At 38.2% G+C, this 20,792-nt stretch overlaps 1 protein-coding gene across 7 annotated transcripts in view; it reads right to left on the bottom strand.

The window, feature by feature from the left end:
• The window catches only part of LOC129718815 (ubiquitin-like protein 3), a 117,517-nt gene that overhangs the window by 33,448 nt on the left and 63,277 nt on the right, over positions 1-20,792 (bottom strand). Inside the window, exon 4 of one of the 7 annotated variants that reach the window (XR_008727053.1) lies at positions 1,338-1,352. The exons of the other annotated variants lie outside the window; for them this stretch is intronic. The gene's annotated coding sequence lies outside the window, so the exon portion shown is untranslated. Of the gene's footprint in view, positions 1-1,337; positions 1,353-20,792 lie in introns of those variants that run through there. 7 annotated transcript variants of the gene reach the window in all.

Raw genomic sequence — 20,792 nt, 5'->3', positions numbered from 1 at the left:
GACATTCCGCCACGAACCAACAAGTCGTCAATTTACGACCGGAACGTGATCGGGCGCTTGATGGGAATTCACCGTTTTGGTTTCGATTCGAACAACAAACCCGTTTGTGTCCTCGCCTCGCGGATCCCTTCGGTAACGACGCGAAAAACGAAATTGGTGTTCATTGCTTCGCCATTAGTTAAATTTTGTTCGTAATGGAAGACATGTTATTACCGAATGTTATACTTATTGTTATAATTAAACTTAAATCAGTTAAAAACGAAAGTTGGGACCATTTACTCGAAGACAGTGAGTACAGTGTAGTTGAACGTTCGACAAATCGTATTGGCACATCAACCTATCAACAGCGTTGCCTTGAACAGCCGATGGCCGCACAAGAACCATTATCTGAGTGAAAAATATTCCACCTTCAACTACTCTTCGCTTGAGGAGTTCAACTAAGAAGATGGAAAGAACTGAAAAATGGCTTGGATAGTCGAGTAATGCAACAGTAGCAGCAGGTTGATTGCTACATTGGTGATAATTACACAGAGAGCGAATTTACAAAAAAAAAATATCACTCTGAGCTCACTCTTCTAGCGTGGGTAGCAATTGATCTGGTGAGTAAATTGCCTCAACCATATGCACTTCATACTGAAGCGAAGAAGAAGCTACACTGATCTGCCTGTTGAACAGCTGATTAGTGCTGCCAGTTGGCGGCCGACTTTTGAGTCTGCAACTGCTGGCCATTCTCGCACTTCTTAACCTTAACGGTCGCTTAACAATGAATGATCTGAGTAGGAGTTGTAGTGGATACTCGTGTTGTGCAATAGGCGGAGATTTTTTTTTCGCCATGTGAAAGTAGTTGTTCAACACTAAACTTGTCGGCACTTTTTGCCCAAACCATCAATTGCGTATAAAGCATGGTTGTTTACAATGATGTAAATACTCTGTTATTATGTAAGCGCACCTGCACCCCGCCTTTGTGACTTAATTCACATTGGATTTATTATTTTCAACAAAGTGCGAAACTTTAACTGCTTTGCAGTAATCTCATAGTCACTCTGAAGTAACAATTAAATAGTCCGTTGGTACTAGGATACCCTTTCCGGAGACTCCGCAGAGCTGCAGGACTACTCTTGCCATACCGGAAAACGGCCGGCGTGGAAAACGATGATTAATGAATTTTGGATGGTGATTGTGACGGTGGTGGTATGATGGATGATGTGGTACGTTTACGTCCGTTGCGAACCAGAGCGCGCAATAACGCAATTAAGCGGTCTAAGAGCTACTGCCGGTGATAACACCCGGGACACCAGGGCGTCTCCGGTTTGCGATTACTTGTTCCACAAAGATTCCGCGACAAGTCTCACCTGGAAAGACATGGAGAGAGAAAAAAAATTAGAATTGATTCATTGCGTTCTGCTGTAATGTAAGGTTTTTTAAACCTTGTAACGATTGTAACGCTCTGTTGACATACTAAGTCTAGCGTACGGCTTTGATCGCTTTATTCAAAGTATTGAAGTTTTACTTGTATATAAAAACTGTTTTAGATCCAAGAAAAAATATTTATAATCACCAATTTTTTTTATAAAATAGAGCGTGGTTTTTTTCCTATTTTTTTATCAAGAAACCATTCTGGACTTTTTATTAAAAGTTTTGTTATAACTTCAGGTTTCTTTGAAAAAAATAAGATAAAATTCAATTCTTTACCTTGTTATTTCGAAATATATTTTTTTTTTACCTTGTATACATTTTTACAAGATTACCTTTGTTCCCTATAATTTTCTCGTAGACAGTTTTTCTGTACAATCAAAGGTTTCTGAGTAATGAGTCCTATTGAAAATAGAGTATCACAAAAGTATGATCAGATCACCACTCAAGAACTTCTTTCTGAAGAGGAAACAAACTTGAATGATATACTAACTATCATCAATAACTTCACAAACTTGAAAGCACCAGGAGATGATGAGAGTTTTCATATCCTCCTCAAAAGACTTCCCGAAAGCTTTTTAAATTTCTTGGTGAGAATTTTTAACAAATGCTTTGAGTTAGCATATTTTCCATCAAAATGGAAAAATGCCAAAGTCACTTCAATTTTAAAACCTGAAAAAAATCCAGCTGAAGCATCAAGTTATCGGCCAATTACTTTACTCTCTTCTATAAGCAAACTTTTTGAAAGAATAATTTTTAATAGAATGATGACACATATCAATGCGAATTCAATTTTTGCAAATGAGCAGTTTGGTTTCGCCATGGGCTTTCGACCACTCATCAGTTCATTTATTTTTTCTGGAAAATATAGGCTTTGGTCCCGTTATCCACACTTAATTTTAAAATACAATAAATTAAAGGTAAAACTACGAAACGGCATGTAGGTTTATGTTGTGAATAATTCCGAGCTCGTTGCGGAGGGTTGAACACTCTTGGATTTCTGAGCGTAACTGTATTGCTATTACGATGTATTCGAGCTAAAAGGGTTTGACTATCAGTCCGTCCTGCTAATACATTGGTGAAGAATACTATGCCAGCAATCCTATGTCGGCAATGTACTGTCTACTGTGTCAATGTTAACTAATGCACACAATCCTTGATAGGCAGGTAGTTGATCACCATTGCATCTAAGGTTCCGTGAGGCAAAACGCACGAACTTTTTTTGAATTTCTTCAATTCGTTGATTATACATATGTGTTACATATTAGGGGCGCCAAACAACGATCGCAAAGTCTAGCTTACTCCGCACTAGCGCTTTGTAAATGGCTTATATAGAATAAGGGTCTTTGAGATCCCGTCCGTACCGTCTCACAAGAGAACACAATTTTAAGCTGCCTGTTAGTACATTGTCGATATGGTTTGTCAACGAAAGTTGTCGGTCAAATATAACGCGTAGGTCACGAACTTTTTCTTTACGTGGTAACTCAGTTCCATTGAAATGATATTTAAACTCGATAGGAGATATTGTACGAGAAAATGTCATAACTGAACATTTTTCAGCGTTAACGTTTAGAATTGTCCATAACTTTGCATGTCCGGTTGTAATTTAGAACAATCGTCATTTGTTTTGATGGGCAAGAAAATTTTCACATCATCAGCATAAATCAGAATCATGGCATTAGTCAAATTGTCGGGAAGCTTGTTCATCACGAGTACGAACAACAGTGGTCCTAAGTGGCTTCCTTGAGGTACTCCCGAATTCACTGTGAACGAAGCAGAGACGTGTCCCTTTATTTTAACATACTGAACTCTTCCCACCAAATATGTTTGCAACCAATTGTAGAGTGGACCGCCAATGCCGAAGTCACTTATCGATCGAAGAATGCTGTCCGTCTTAACTGCATCAAATGCCTTGCTCATATCTGTGTAAATACAGTCGACTTGAAGTCCTTTGGATACATAATCGGTTACTAGAGAAGTAAACCCGCAGATTCGTGGTAGCGGATTTCATTTTTAAAAATCCGTGTTGCTCAGAAGAAATTCGTTCAGCGACTACCTCGTAAAGAGAATCGTACACTAGCCGTTCGAAAAGCTTATGAGTAGCAGATTGGATCGTTATACCACGATAATTCTCTACATCTGAGCGAGATTCTTTTTTATGAACTGGTGTGATGTGAGAAATTTTCCAAATTGAAGGAATATAACCGGAAGCTAGTGACGCGTTGAACAAACTGGTAAGAGGGGCCAAAAGCTCACCTTGGAACTGTTTTAGGAGGCTGTTAGAGAGAGTGTCAGGGCCAGGCGATGAGTTTGTGTCAAGTTTTTGGATTAAATTATACTAGTTACTTAGTTACTTAGAGTATGCAATTTGATTCGTACTAATAAATCTAATAAATCTAAAGATTATTCCACTGGAACTGCTCTTCTAGGTATAGAAAAGACATTGGACAGTGTTTGGCATAAAGCAGCGGTTCTCACCCTTTTATTGTTCGCGTACCCCTTGACGATATTTTTCATATCGATTGTACCCCCTGGCTTGGAATGCTCTCGCATAGTGGAGAGAGTAGTGGTAATGGGTGACAACTAAAAATCTGGAATTTTTTGGGGGCCTTTTTACTCCACAAAAACACTTAGAAAGAAATGAAAATATGTATATGAAAGCTCTATCTTTCCTCTTTATGTCAGTATTTTGTGTTTTGTTTATACATGCTCAATTCGGTTCAAAATGGCGTCCAAACAAGGAGCAATCCGCAAGTGCATTGTACGGTTCGGTATGAACTGCAAAAAGATTTTGACAAGAGGTTAGTAAACCATTTTGAAAGCGAAAATCGAAAGCGTTTATGGTTTCCTGAAAACCTCAACTATAATCCGCCAGGGAGAAAGCTGAAGACCAGCCTGCGTAGTGAACAGAAAAGGACTTTTCCCTTTTTGTCAAATCATGGTTCAAGCCTAGTGGTTTGGCTATCAATTAAAATTTATAGCAGAACGAATGTTTGAACAATATTATGATTCCATTTCTTTAAAAACATCATACAGATAAATTGGGTATGTGATTTAGCCAGAAAAAATATCATCACAGTACGTCAAAAACACAAACGTTCCAATTTCCGTTTTCCTCTTTGCATCACAAAAATGATACAAACTGACCGCACTCTTCAGGTTAACTATTTAAATGGTAAATCTGGTAGATTGCCTGTTGGAGCTGGTGTACCCCAAGGAAGTATCTTGGGCCCAATCTTATATAATATTTTTAATTCTAATCTTCCTGATTTATCACCAGGATGTGAGAAATCTCTGTTTTGTAACGATACAAGCATTTCCGTAAAAGAAAAGGGCCTTCGTGTCATATGGAGTCGACTGCAAAAAAGTTTAGATATATTTCCATTATACTTGCAGAAAGGGAAGATTTCTCCTAATGCCTCAAAAACACAAATAGCTATTTATGTTCATAAACCCAGAGTTTCGTTTCTCAAACCCACCAATAATCACGTTGTTTGGATGAACGGTGCAATTTTAAATTGGTCTGATCAAGTTAAATCTAAGTGCTAATTTATAATAAGAATCTTACTTTCAAGCAGCAGATTGAGATCCAAACAAAGCGCATCAAATATATAAAATGTTTATATCCTCTTATTGACAGAAATTCCAGACTTTGTCTTAACAATAAACTGTTAATTTAAAAACAGATATTCAGACCAGCAATATTATATGCAGTCCCCATTTGGGCAAGTTGTTGTACAAACAGGAAGATGATGCTTCAAAGGATTCAGAATAAACCTTTAAAAGTGATATTGAAGCACCTCGCTGGTTTAACACGAATGAACAACATAGCCTTACTAATGTGGAAACATTAGAAAATATGTCAAACCATCAATAAGTTCCGACAAAAATCGTTGCAATCCTCAATCACAACGATTAGCTTACTTTATAGTCTGTAAGATTATTATTATTATTATTGGGTTTACAATTTTTCTACAATTATATTCACTTAACTGCGAAAGAAACTACAATCTATCAATGAAATAAAATTTAAAATATATGTCATAGTGTTGATATGTAACCGTTAGTGGCAGAACACACAAAAAACTCTGAATAAATAATTATAAATAATTATTTCATCACAAAACTACTACTTTCTACTACATTCTAAAATTGTACCTTTTAGTGGATCTCAATAGCCCTAGAAAGATAATCTTATTCTGACATTAAACTGATGCATCAATTTTGAATCATTTAACATGCAAGTTTTTTTTAACTTAATGATGAGTGATCATTACAGTAGTGTTGACACATTGATACATAATACTAGAATTAATTTCACTTTATGTTCCCCGTGTGCGCCCGCGCCGAAGACCAGCGTGGGGTAACAGGGAATTAAGCCGACTTAAACGGCAGAAAAATGCCTGCCTTCGTGCCTATCACAGGATGAGAAATGCATCTAATCGGTATCATTTTAAACTAGCTAGTTGCAAATATAAGATTCTGAATAAGAGACTCTACTTGAACTATGCTCGCAACACTGAACGAAACTTACAATCCAATCCAAAAAGCTTTTGGAAATTTGTTAACTCTAAGCGCAAAGAGGACGGTCTGCCTTCTACGATGTTCTTAAAGGACTAAGTCGCATTGAACAATAATAGTAAATGTGGTTTATTCGCTAAGCATTTTTTGAGTGTGTTCGGCACTGATTCTGTCTCGCCCGGTTTCGTAGCAGACGCCCTATCGTCTGTCCCCAGCGATGTATTCACAGCCGGATCATTTACTGTTGCTGCCGATGACGTGGAATTAGCCATTCACAAGCTAAAACAATCGTATTGCCCTGGACCTGACGGTATTCCTGCCGCTCTTTTGAAGGCATGTTGCGAGGCGTTTAAATTGCCTATCACTGTTTTGCTGAATCTCTCTTTACGAAGCCATAAGTTTCCTGTGAGTTGGAAGTCATCGCATATGTTTCCCATATTTAAAAAAGGTGATAAGCAGAATGTGGAGCATTATCGTGGAATCACTTTACTGTGCGCATGTTCTAAAATATTTGAGAACATCGTTTATAATCATCTGATGTTTCGTGTGAAAAATTACATATCCACTTCTCAACATGGTTTTTATCCAGGCCGTTCAGTTACAACCAACTTATTGGAATTTACATCGTTGTGTTTGCGCACCATGGAGCAAGGCCATCAAATTGATGCCATCTACACTGATCTCAAAGCGGCATTCGATCGGGTAGACCATGAAATATTACTCGCTAAGCTTAACAAACTAGGCGTATCACCTTGCTTGCTTTCGTGGCTTAGCTCCTATCTACGCCCTCGCAAATTTAACGTCAAAGTGGGATCATCTCAATCTTGTTGGTTTCTTACCCGCTCAGGAGTACCACAAGGTAGCATTTTAGGCCCGCTACTTTTCTCTCTGTACATTAATGATGTCACTCGGTTGCTGCCACGTGGAACCAGATTATGTTATGCTGATGATGTTAAAATCTATTTGCTGATAGAATCTATCGACAACTGCGCAAGACTTCAAAGCTACGTAGATTTGTTTGCACAATGGTGTGAATCTAACCGTATGACAATCAGCATCTCAAAATGCTCTGTTATCAGCTTCAGTCGCAAAAAACAGCCTTTGGTTTATGATTACTGCATTGGAGATACGTATTTAAGACGCAGCGATATTGTAACTGACCTTGGCGTGGTGTTGGATTCTCATTTGACGTTTAGACAACACTATATGACGATTATAAACAAGGCGAATCGACAGCTGGGACTTATTTTCAGAATTGGACGAGAATTCATTGATCCCGGAACTCTGCGTGCTCTCTATTGCTCTTTAGTACGCTCTATCCTCGAAGCTAGCTGTGTAGTTTGGAATCCACACTATGAGTTCTGGACTAACCGTTTGGAGCGAATACAAAAATGTTTTATTCGGAAAATTTGCTGTATGCTACCATGGAGAAACCCTGACGCTCGACCGCCCTATGAACAACTGTGTCTACTGATTGGCTTAGCGCCGCTCGAACAACGTCGCAAGGATATTTTAGCAAACACCGCCCATAGAATACTATTGGGCGTTTATGACTGCCCTACCGTTCTGTCGCTTCTTCAGTTACATTGCCCACTCCGACCGCAACGGAACAATCAGCTACTACGGGTTAGGTCACATCGCACCAACTACGGACTGCATGAGCCAATTCGGCAGATGGCTTTAGAATATAACCGACGTGATATTAGTTTAGTCTTTTAACTGTATTTGTTCACTTGTTAAGTATTCTGTATTGTTATAATCTAATAGTTTTATCTTGTGATTGTGTTGTACTAAAAGATACTGGGTTTTTATGCCGCTTTGAGTGAAGACACAAGTTTGCTCAAGGTGGCTTTTCCCAGTCCAAATATCAAATATCATTAAGACGTGTAGTCGGATGACGAAATTCAATAAATAATAAATAATAATAATAATAATAATAGATACCAGAATTCAGTTTTTAGGAAAACGATAACGGATTCGCACTATTTAAAAAAGAAACGGGCAATTTCAATAAAAACGAGCAGTCGAATTGACGCAGCGATTGTAACTAGTTTGAGTTGTGTTCATTGTGTCGAATACTCTTCGAACCTATATTCTATTTACGTACTTGTATAAATGATAAGGTATAAACATGCTGATAACAACGAGTCTTTATCCTCCTCATTAACATGAGGATTGTGTAGCTAGAGTCAAAACACTGACATCCGATACTCGGTGATCAAATACCATGAGATCGCGCGAAATTTGCGTATCATTTACGAACCAGCATGATAGTGAGGAAGAATTTCTTGGTTTCTCGCAGCAGCCAGTGTTTCTCTAATATGCCTTCTCTTACTCCATTAAATCACTTTAATCATCGAAAATTTTCCTATACCTTCAATGATATTCTTTTTTTTTATCTTATGAATACCGTCAGAGATTTCTCCAGTTGAATTTATAACTTAAATGATTCATTTTATTATTCTTTCAAAGCCACCTATCATGGCAACCTTGTAGGTGGCGCAACCGGCGTGGCGTGGCCACCTCGAATTATTTCAAATCACAGTAAAACCGTTCACTGTGAGACCGAATCCAAAACGTAGGCTGCTGGCGAGCAATAAAAATACTGTTGACTCACGTCATGCAAGCAAGCGGCCGAGAAATCCCAAGACATGCCTTTGAATCTGGCTCAAATTCTGACACTGCACACAGCGCGTTAAGTGGTAATTTATTTATTCATGATGCCGTTGCCTATATTTAGAACTTCTTGTTTTTTTTGTCTTTTATTTTCTTGCTCCCATCATCATGTACTCTGATGGTGAAAATTCTCTCCCAGTTGTGCTCTGATTATCCGATGATGTGTGTTTTCCTAGTTCTATGTTCTGTCACCAAATAGGGCACTTTTAGTGTGGCAGTAATTCACAGCTCGGCAGGGGGAAATTATTTACGGAAAACTAACAGCTTTGTTTTTGATTCCCGACGTGAATGTTGGTGGCTTTTTGTGTCATATTTATGCAATATGAAACAATGAACAGAGGGTAAAGCAAAAATGAACGAATTTCATCTGCCGCGGCCATGAGAGTAACTCACAAGTAAGAGACACCTAGATAAAAAAAACACTTCTGATTGCCACCATTGAATTCATCTAATCATTTGCGCAATACTGGCATGTGTGTAGATGACAGTTTACCTTCAGCCATAAATTTTGCTGACAAAACGCTCATAAAATCACATTCTTTAAATGCTACCTCCTTCCTCCTGTTGTCGCATCACGTCTTCAAAGGGGGTGTTAATGATAATGAAAGTTTGCGTTTCACTGAGATACACAATTTATCTACGCTAAATTAGCGCTCTTTTCCTAAATACATGCCATATTAGGTCTGCTGTGGTAAACTTCATGGCAGCCAATTTATCCATCCAGTGGGACGAATTGGCGAGACAAAACATCTTTCCGTGCCGTCAAAACGCAAACCGTGAACCAGAGCAGTGTTCGCTTGCGATTGTTTGCGCTCATCAAGACAAGCGATGTAAAATATACTCGCAATCCACTTACTAGTGTGATAGTAGAGGTGTTAGTGTTTCATGATTGGTTTTCAGTAGTCGAGAAGTGACAATTGTTTTGTTTTGTTGCAATATGACATAATTTTTAATACGAAGGAATCGAAAAAAAATATTTTCATACAGAAACAAAACTTCGTCTTCTAATATAGTGTTGGTTCCTACATGGGCATTAATAATTAATGAAAAGATTGCTGTTTTAAAATATGACTTTCAACGTTGGTACTCCATTTTCTGCTTATTAACATACTTAGTCATTTTGATTTTAATGATAATAATCGACTTTTTAAAGTAAGCGTTCGAGGTGTTTAGGTGAGACATTTCCGTGTAATTACAAGCTTGTTTTCGGAATTTACTACAATGGGGGTAACTTTTAGAGATTCAACATCGAAAACCGCACTGCTTCATAAGCAATTTGTGAAAAAAATGTAGTCAGCACCGATTGCCTTCTATCATAATGTCTCAGAGGAGACTCAATATCACTTTCGCTTTTGTTTTCTCAAATCTGCGACCATACAAAACGTGGCCGCGCAATTGCGTGTGAAACGCGATTCGAATTCAGATCAACCGATTACCCACTTTTGTGAAGGGTTTCAAATCACCCAATTAATAATATGCTTGTGCTTCGATGTTGAGTTTCATTTTCAGTTAGGTACCAACTTGTTTCAGTTAGGAAAACTCAAACATGCGGAGTGTCTCCATAAAGCAAATTTTATATCCAAAAGGACCATTAAAAAACGCCACTTTCTGGGATACTACTTCATTGAATATTTACGTATCCCGTTATAGGAAATACGAACATACTCTAGACAAATCACCAAGCACTTTTTCGCGTAGAAATGTCGTTCGGATTGTTGGCATATCTTTTCTCTTGCTTCTGTGGGAATGACCAATATTTATCATCCACTTAACGACGTACGATTGCATACCGCTGCGCCGCATATCGGTTAGTAAAGCTTAGCAGGGGTATTTCAGGTACCTACTAAAAGGTTTCCCATTCGCCAATTTGACCAACGAATTAGAAAAACGTAGCGTGACAATAGGTTAAACTTGTGTTACTTTCGTCTTGCGTTATTTGTCCTTACTTTGACATTATTCGTTTATCAGTAATAGGTATAAATATCTAATAACTTCGGAGGGATGAATTATTGATGTCGCTTTAATCGTAGCTTTACACGCTTTTACTTTCCAACATGTATGTACAACCACACTATAAACATGGCCACCGAGGGTAGTCGATATATGAATCACACTCTCAAATCTGCCTGAAAAAACCGCATTTGCAGTCCATTATGAACATCAAATCTAGATAAAATGTTTGTTATGTTGCGTAACGTGTCTATTACCTTTTAAGTTGTAGAGTAGGCAATGTATGTGATTTTGTCGAAGATGCGAAAAATGAACAGGGGCTGAGGATGTGATTTAGACTTAGAAAAAATTTCACTCGTCCAGACGAGGTGAGCCACTATGTGTATAGAGGCTGTCTATAAACTACGTTTTTATAACTGGTTATTCCAGATATCTCCCTACCCTTAGAGTTGATCCAGTCATACATTTGTTTTATAATTTGTATGGAACGTTATTTCTGGTCAACTCCCTCCAGCCCCTTAATAGACCACGTAGTCGGCCCTATACTTACACGGTGACAAAAAAGTCCGGTCACACTTTTTTGGGGTCGCCTGTAGCCTACACGTTGCATCTCTCTGGGGCCATCTATATGTCAAATGAAAGGCTGCCCAAAGTGGCAGAGTTTCGTTTCTGTGCAGTTTGTTTACATTGAGTTGTGAGCCATGGCAGAGTTAAGAGCAGCTGTTATCGCTGAATATGTGAAAGGGTACAAACCCGGACACATATTCAAACACCCAAAACCGCTCGGAATCAACCGGAAATTCGTGTACCGGACCATAAATCGGTACCTAGAGACCGGAGGCACCGAGGACAAGGCACGATCTGGAAGACCAAGGTCTGTGAGAACTCCAAGGCTGAAAAAGATTATACGAGACCGGATTCGCCGGGATCCCGCCCAATCTGCACGGAAGCTGGCCAGGAACCTTAAAATGAACCGAGAATCAATCCGCCTGCTTCTGCGCAAGGATTTAAAACTTACACCTTACAAAAAACAGGTGGTTCATGGGGTTACCAAAGCTACAAAGGACAAGAGGTACCAACGGTCGCGGGAGTTGCTCGGTTGACGCGCAGATGACGAGATTATTTTTTCGGACGAGAAGCTGATCGTTTTGGAGCAAACAGTCAATCGCCAAAATGATCGAGTTTGGAGTGTGAGCCTTCATCCAGCAAGCTCCTGCGGACAAGCTGAAAGTTTCCCGGTTCCAAAATAAGACGTCAGTGAAGGTTTGGGGAGCCATTTGCAAGAGAGGTAAACTGCCTTTTATTTTTATCGATAAAGGGGTCAAAATCAACGCAGCGTACTACCTGGACACGGTTTTGAATAAAAATGTTCTGCCTCAAGCTGAACTATTGTTTGAAGACGATTACTACTGCTTCCAGCAAGATGGCGCCCCATCCCACACCGCAAAGGTTGTTCAGGCGTGGTGTGAGGAAAACTTGACCGATTTCATTTCGAAAAATTAATGGCCTCCGTCGTCTCCGGATCTGAATCCACTGGATTATTTCGTGTGGGAATACATGATGTCAAAGCTGAACGACTATAAAATAACAAATTTGGAGGCAATTCAAGCGAGTTATCACGAAAATCTGGGACGAGATGCCGATGGAGCACGTGCGCGCCGCTTGCGACGACTTTCCGAGACGTCTGAAGCTGGTTCGATCAGAGAAAGGTGGTGTAATTCCGAGATATCGTCTGTGAAGTATCTTTATGAGTTACTGAATAAAGCTATGAAAGCCAGATTCAGATTTTTTTCTTATCGGAATATATATAGTTTTGTAAGCTGTCAGTGGTCACGCACACGCCAAACGCAAGTTACTAAAGTTGCCTTTTTTCCTAGCAAACTATGAGCCTGAAGTACACCAAAGTTTGTATTTTTTTGTGTGTGGAAACGCAAACACTTCTATCGTGACGACAAGTTACCGTTGATTGCATTTAGTCCTCTACACACCTCCTCTCGCCTGGGACGGACCCATTGAAGCGTGAGGAAATCAGAGTGAACTGAGTCCTAACTTTTTTAGGCCCACGTGTCATTATTCGCACATGGGTAAATATTCTGATCCAGTTACATCGACAAAAACCGCCAAAAATATAATGTTTCGCTAAAGACAGAGGAAGATGATTTCGGGGTGTGAAAGGAACGTAGTGTCATAAATATTTAGCATGTCAGAGAGATTTGAAATTAACCAAACCACTATTTGTTGATTATGAACGTCAATCTATAGTTACATATGCAATTAGTTCTGTAACATCATACAGCTTCATCAAAATAAGGTTATTAAGTAACGGCACGAGACAGTACCCGACTATGAAAAAGTCAAGTTGAACATGGGTTATTCAAAACAAGACCAAAATACTGTGTGCTCCAACGTAATCCTTCAACTATACTCCGACGTTTAAACTGTACGGATAAATGCTGATTCACTTGCCGATATATGAAAATACCACCAGTCATAACGACATTAAATCATAAGATATTACGTCATTGGTTTATAAATACAGATACAGAATAAGATTACACTATTTGTCATTTTTTTGATCACCGGTTTTTATTTTAGATGTTTGAACGCCATGTAGTTTTCGATTTTTTCTAAAATCAAACATAGTTGCTGTCCTTCAAATTCGCTGAATATATTTAACAGTAGGCAAACCCTTTCATTAACCATGCATTTGTTGTAAAAACCGTAAAAAACCGCGTAAATTCCGAAGTTCGCGTTGAAAATATACTCCATTTGCTAAAAGCTTTTTAACCATTTCTGCTAGGAAATAAAATCGAAAAACAACAAACAGCCGTATTATTTCCACCTACGAATCGAACTAAATATCAAGGAAAAATATATAACGATAAGGCCAAATCAGTGAATGTTCAGTAATTGGATTAAGTAAACTCATCGGACACTCTAAATAAGCAATTTGAAAATGAAAAACTATTAAAAACATACCGCGTAAAAAATACTTTTTTAAACAATCTGCGTAAAATCTGAAATTCGCGTATAAAAACGCGTAAATGCCGAAATCCGCCTAAAAAAGTTCTTAGTGTGTTTCCCGTTGACACCCTCATACAGATTTAAGTCTTGCACCACGCACGTCAGGTTTACACCAGGAACAAGGTCTCTATGATGGAACGCGATTTGATTTTAATAATGATTAGGAGACGTCAGTATCATGTTATTCTAGGCTTTTCTATGACTATCAAAAAGTACGGAGACAAACTTTTGCACATGTGAATGTTTTCTGGAGTTCGGTATTATCTCATGGACAACTATTTTGCAAACCGTTACTTTTTTCTCAATTACATTCGTTTTTATTTGTTTTGTAAGTTTTACTTGAAACGTACCATCATACAGTTGAAAAATTGGACTTTTATTCAAGTTATACAGTTTAAACGAAAATTTATAAATTATTAAAAAACAATTTTTCGAAAACGGGTTAATAATGGAAAAAAAGTTCTGTGCAGTAGCTCCGTATGAGAGGGAAGTTGTTGATTCGTTTTCAAATAAACAATCAATCCAAGCGTTTTCATGATATACTGACAGAAGAATGTTTCTCACAGTTAAGGTTAACAGTTAAGTTAAAATTAGCGTTGACCATCTACATCGAAATGTCGAATTGTCATAATTGAATCTTGATTCCAAGCTAGATTTTTTGAAGAAAGTTAATCATTTTAGAATAAATCCCAGCATTTATAGTAAATTTATTAGTCCAACATGCATTTTAAAAGTGGCTAGCCACTACGGGCCAACTAATTTTTTTGAAATATTGAGATTTTCCTGTGTGACCGGACTGAATCCTGATCCAACGAGCCCTCCCCTACTAACAAAAACCTCCTTCCGGTGACCTTTGTGGAGATGCAGAGGTAAACACGGTCTCCAAATAGCAAGGGCCACACTAACATCCCTTACCTCTTCCCACCTGATTGCAAGGACGTGGCCGGCGTCGTTATTGATCCTTTAAAGTATTGATTCACTAAAACTTGTACACTGAGAATGGTCGGTCACTCCCAACCCCATTTAGTTGATTCACTGTACAATTTTACTGATTCGGATCAATCACGGAGTGCAACCATTGATATGTGCAGTCAGTCAAGCTAAGCTAAGCTAAGCTATATAAAAACGACGTTTAGCAGCGAGTGCGGGTGAAACCGGCACCTCTTGGGGGCAGCGTTGCCAGGTCAATTTTTTGAAAATCTGTGAAAAGCAAAAATAATATCTGGAAAAAATCTGGTAGTCATTTTGCGAAGCAAAGGTATTTTTTTCGAATAAAATTCTTGGGGTACCAAACATTTGAAGTGACAAAATTGCAAAATTTTGCGCTAAATTTCTGATGTGATGACCTTTTTTGCGAAACAGAGAAAACAAAATCTGGATCATTTATGAAAAACCTGGATAACTGGGCATCAAATCTGTCTACCTGGATACATGTTCAAAAATCTGGATAATCCGGATAAATCTGGATACCAGGTAACGCTGCTTGGAGGTAACACCGGCCGGCACCCAAGTTTGTCATGAATTTACGATCACGATTTTTTGAGTTTAGACCACTGAGCTCTGTGGGATTTTCAAATAAATCTTTTCACCAATTAATAACGTCTTGAAATATAACCCTTGGAATGTGTAGAAACTATTTTGGAAGTTATTTCATAAAATGGTGGTTGAAAAACGTGCTTTACAATAAGTATTTCGTCGTTTTTATATCACTTTTTTGTACTTTACAACCTTCAAAAGAACATTACTCAAAAATGTACCGTTCGATGATTTTGAAATTTTGACCAGACGTCATAACGAATCGAATGTTGTACTCAGATTATTTGGTGCATTTTTTTTATAAAAACGGTCTGTGGGAGCACCGTGGTATGTTTTGTCTTTTATTTTGATGTTTTACGTTGGCTTCGATTTGTTTTAAAATGCCTAAAATATTAGATACCATCACTTCACATATTCTAAAGCACAGTTAATTAGTGTTTCCTAGTAAAACTCTTAGGGTGACGGTCTTACCCTCAATGCCGTGCTTAACCCCCAGAACCCCTAAGTAAAAATAAAGGCCACGTGGTTTGTATTTCGACCCCGCATAAATTTTATGGTCTTTTAATGTGTTTTAAGACACCAAATCAGCAGTGAATTGATGTAATTTTGCAGGATAAAATCAAGTTTAAGGGCAACGATAACAATAATAAAAGGTTTCGGTTCGGTACCTCGAAAATTGGAACTTTTCAGTAAGTCTCAAAACAGTGACCAAGTCAATGAAAAGTGAAAAGTTTTCATTGAAAAATCACATTTTTTTTATAATGCAAGAGAAAAAAAGTATTAGTTTTTTCTTTCGCATTATAACATTCAAAAAACTCCTTTCAGTTGTTCAATCTACTGCCCATAATTCAAAAATTGGCTAATATGCCATAGGCATCAAATCGAGAAAAACGCACTTGAAAGTTTTTTATCGGTACAACATATTTTAACTGTTCATGACAACTTTTTTATTGAGTATATCACCCTTCATATATGCTGGAACCTTGCCGTTGAGTTGAAACAGAGAAATCTGTAGAAAAACTCCATCCACCACGTATTTTTAACACAGTAGTCGTTTTTTTAATTATAAACGAAAGGTCAGTTGACAAAACGGTGTGCAATTTGGCTAATATCCATACGATGTGAATTATATCGTACTCGTTGGTGATGAAAATAATTTTAAATTTAATAAAACAACACGGAAGCACAAGTGAGGATGAAAAGGACGACGAGAAAATTGTTACGTGCAGCAATATAATAATATAACGAAAATATTATTATTCATGGTAATCTCACAATCCACTTTTCTATTTTTTCTCATCAAATCCAAAATGAAATCTGAATCCTCTCTTTATTAATATTACTCCTAATCAAAGAGCTAAATGTCATTTTTTTAAATGTAAAGATTTATGACAGAAGGAAACAGTCACACGTTTTGATCATTGGGTTTCGCAGTACAACAAATAAATTCTTGTAACATCAAATATTCTTCGTGAAAGAGTAAAATTTGATACAAGTGCCTCACAATCGCACACCTGTCGCCTAGCTACAACACACTTTCGAAAGTTGGAAGAAACACAGTTCAGTAATAATACACTGGTTCGTGAACATGTCACAGGTTCATATTGGATATTGGATATTAGCCAAATTCTCAATTATTTTGAATATTAGCCAAAATTGTTCCACGTTTGCTGCCTTCCCAAATGCATTTTTTGACAATCGGCTTCCGTAGGGACCTTGTTTAGGGTGTGTACCATCAAGAGAAACTGTTTTCTCGATTTTGGTAAAAATGGCATATTAGCCAACTTTTGAATTATGGGCAGTCTAGGTGTCCTTCCTTATCCATCGAACGGTAATATTGCAATTAAATTCCTATTGTGTCATTTTCCGTACCTTAATCCGACAAATCGTTCCTGGATTATCGACAAGTGTATTCCAACGTGGTTATGTCACAAAATATCAAAAAATTGGTCGCAGTGACGAAAATACCCAACACGAAAAAAAAACGTGGTTATGTGAATAAACAAAGATATCACCGATACAGCCGAAGCTTCGGAGGATGCCCATAGCGATTGTCGTTGTTAAACAGCTTATACTAAAACTTCAAGTATCCGAGAGCCGTTTAGACTTTTTCACAGCGTGTTGCCACCACAATTACAGTGCGAAAGTTATAGTCATCTATCCAGCGTTATGACGTGTCCGGGGTTAGTAGACAACTATTCTGGATGCAGCGATGTGCGCTATATGGTTTTCCGCGTGTTGCATTTAAAGATTATACTAACTCTGTGTGGGGGGCACTCTGAAAAAACAAGTCGGTATTTGATGAAGAAAAATCGATAAGAAGGCCGTTCCAACCCGTTACCTTTTGTAGTTTGAACATCGACGGTTTCTAGTAGATGTAAAATAACCTTGTCGAACATTCGTTCCAAAGTTTCGATCGATCATTTCTCACAGTCCTATCACACAATCATGGACAGTTGTGAGCGTTACAGTACACATGTAATATTAGCAGGTTATTTACCTTTTCTGCGTGCCGCAACACATAAAGTCCCCTCTATTAAGTGTGCACCCTGGTGGTGTGCCCCGCGTTTTCAACACTGATTGAAGTATTACTTTATGGGCCGGCTTACAGTAAGAGAACCTCACTTGGTAACAGAGAAGAGTAGAAGGGTGATCGGGGCGTCGAGTAGGGTTTGATTGTGGAAGGTGTGTTAGCAACGATGACAACAATAAATTATACTACTGCGAGACATAGGGGAATTGTGTTGATTCATCAAACGGCCCATCGTTGCGACACAAAGGCGGCGACAGTTGATGGTATGGAACACACAATTGTCGCTTGGGTTTAGACAGTGCAAGAGACAGCTCGACATCGAAACAGACTGGGAAGTCGAGGTCATTGGCCCATACGGAATAATTATGCTTGTTATACTATTAGAAAGACAATTAATGCTCAGTTTGAGCGATTTTCAATAGTAGTTCCCAGCAGTATGGCAGCACTTTTGCCAATCGATAATCTTTCGATTTGAATCTGGGTCGCACGAGATCGATACATGATGAAAAAAACAAAGCAGTTGAAAATGGTTCCACTCAGTCAACGAAACTCTTAATGAAGCTATCGATATACTACACGGAGGGTTGTTTTTGTTTCGATAAAATTAATCGAACGCGTTCAACTGCTAAGAGAATGCTTGGTGCCAGCTTTCGAATATAATCGCCAATGTCAAGAGCAACATAGTAAATATTTCATGAGACCTTGACAGTAGTTCGACTGATCAGAATTGGAAACGTGTGCTATATACCCTTGCCGTCTTTCTTGAGCTTCCTCAGACTTGCAATAATCACTCAGACTGAAGCCGAAACCAAACCCGATTTAAAATTTAAAAAAATTCTCTTTTTTTTTATTTTTCGGTTTTAGGATTTATATTTTTATTTTCATTTGCTCGACTAACTTTAAAATTCCACGAATCAACAAAAAGAATAAATCAATTAAAATAAGTAGTGGTCTGGGACTTACTGTTCAAACGCATATGAGTCATATAGGCTTCCTAATAGTTTTAAACACAAATCTGTTTAAATTGTTCGGCGTTTCGGCCGTTTTTGGTGCCCTATTTCAAGAGCAGTATAACTATGTCGTATTTGTAATTTAAACGGATTACCGTATATTTTCTAAAATATATTTGAAATTCCAAACATGGAAAACCCATCCCCATTATAAAAACTAATTGTGATTTAAAGGACATTCCATTCGTCGATTTTGAGTATAATTTAGAATCAATCTGATATTCTTATTGTTTCTGTTTAACGAAGAATGCCAAAAAAAAACTGAGAAAGCCCTCATTCTTATCAACTTATAAGGACCTAAGCAAAATATAATGCCCCATAAAAGCAACGCCTGAATGGAATAGTGCAAACATCAAAGGCTTCGCGATAAGCGTGTAGTAGCGGGACGCCGTCTTGTTGTTTATTTATACGCACATTCACGAACTTGAGCATTGTTCTGTGCGATGTTGATAATAACATCAGGACAATAAACTGCAATGTTTACAAACACGCGGATTGGGACTAGTCGTGTCAGACCGCGCGCTGGAAATATGCACTGATAAACGCGACTCAGTAACAAGCTTGATTCTTAAGCAGGGATTAGACGAAGCAAATATTTGCTATTTTTGGTACGGATTTTATTTTGTGCAAATAAAATTCGTACCAAAAACAGCAAATGTTTGCTTCGTCTAATACCTGCTTTAGAAGCAACGACCGGTTATGATTCAAAATATGTTGCTCTGATTGGGACTGGGTTGTTCAATAGAAATCTAACAGAAAACCTTATGGAGCATTTTCCTGATTGCAACCACATATGTTTGTACTATTCGAGATTTCCTACGCAAAAAGCAATAAGCGGTTTTTCCGTTCGGTCTTGAGAATCAGATCCAGACTCCGTTATATCAACTTGAAAACAAATAAACGAATCAATGCCTTGTTATGTGTTACTGATATTTCCAGTGTTACTTTTCTCGACCGTCAGTGTGACTGGAGAACCTTATCTTGCTTTTCTATGTTCAAAAGCGCGGGCGAAAGGGATCCACATTCCACTGGATCTGCTGAAATCTCTTATGGGAGGAAGCAAAATGAGCATTAGCTGTAATAACAATGATAATAGAAATAATCGACAACAAGATGCTGGTATTTGTGTATACATGCAATCAAGCGAGCATTAAAGAGAAATGCCACGCTTAGCTGAGCATAACTGGCACCAAAACAAAATCAGATATTATACGCTGATGAGTATCGATCGACAGTTCTAACACAAATTTATTTTTTCTTAGTATGAATCTATACAACCCTTGATTCACTGGAGTTGTGGATTTTTTGTATAATCAGATAAATGATCAAAACACCAAACTCAGCATTTTCTGGCTTCCATAAAAGAAATGGCTAATAAATCTTCCTTGGTGAAGCAAACAGAGCAGCTTTATTACTATTTTCTCCGATTCTTCGTTCCATTAGGGGATGCTCAAATGGCCCGAGTTTTATACGTTGGTGGTCACTTTGTGAGACCTGTGTATGTATTACTCCGCGACGCTGGTTCGTTTTAGTGTTGTGAAATACGGAAAAGGAAGCAAACGACGACTATCTGTCTGCCACCATATCCTTATTGTATAGCGTTGAAAATGTCCAACGTTAACAGTATGGATCGTCTCCGCTTAGAGTTTCTACTTGTAGATTATGAAGGCCAATATGATTGTGAACAACTTCAATTTTTCTTCTGCAGAAGTCGCAAACGCAATCCATTCGTCATTAGAAATTATTTCTGCCCTGCCTGGTTACGAAGTACACCCTCGAAGTTGTTGGTGACCAGCCTCTTTTAGTAGTATAAGATAAAATGGTTCAATTACTCTTTTTCTATTACCTAGCGCAAAGAACCGTGCCCCGTCTATCCCCTCAGGGCAATGCTTTTACTGCTTATGTGACATTTTTATGTGGGTCACAGACCCATACTAGACCGAACCAGTTTGGTCATATTTGTTGTTTCTGAGCTGCACTCTTCCAAGTTCGCTCGGTTTTAAGCCACGCTGAAACGACGCAATCTAATGCAGCAAGGGAAAGAGTAACACACCAGTTGATAAATGGCTGCAAATCTTCCCGTTTTGCCTTTCACAACCAAACATCACATCGGTCCGGTCGGATACGAC

This window comes from Wyeomyia smithii, chromosome 1, assembly GCF_029784165.1.
Source record: "Wyeomyia smithii strain HCP4-BCI-WySm-NY-G18 chromosome 1, ASM2978416v1, whole genome shotgun sequence".
Classification (NCBI taxonomy): Eukaryota; Metazoa; Arthropoda; class Insecta; order Diptera; family Culicidae; genus Wyeomyia; species Wyeomyia smithii.
Note: the sequence above shows the minus strand (reverse complement) of the source record. Positions and strands in the feature narration are given on the sequence as shown.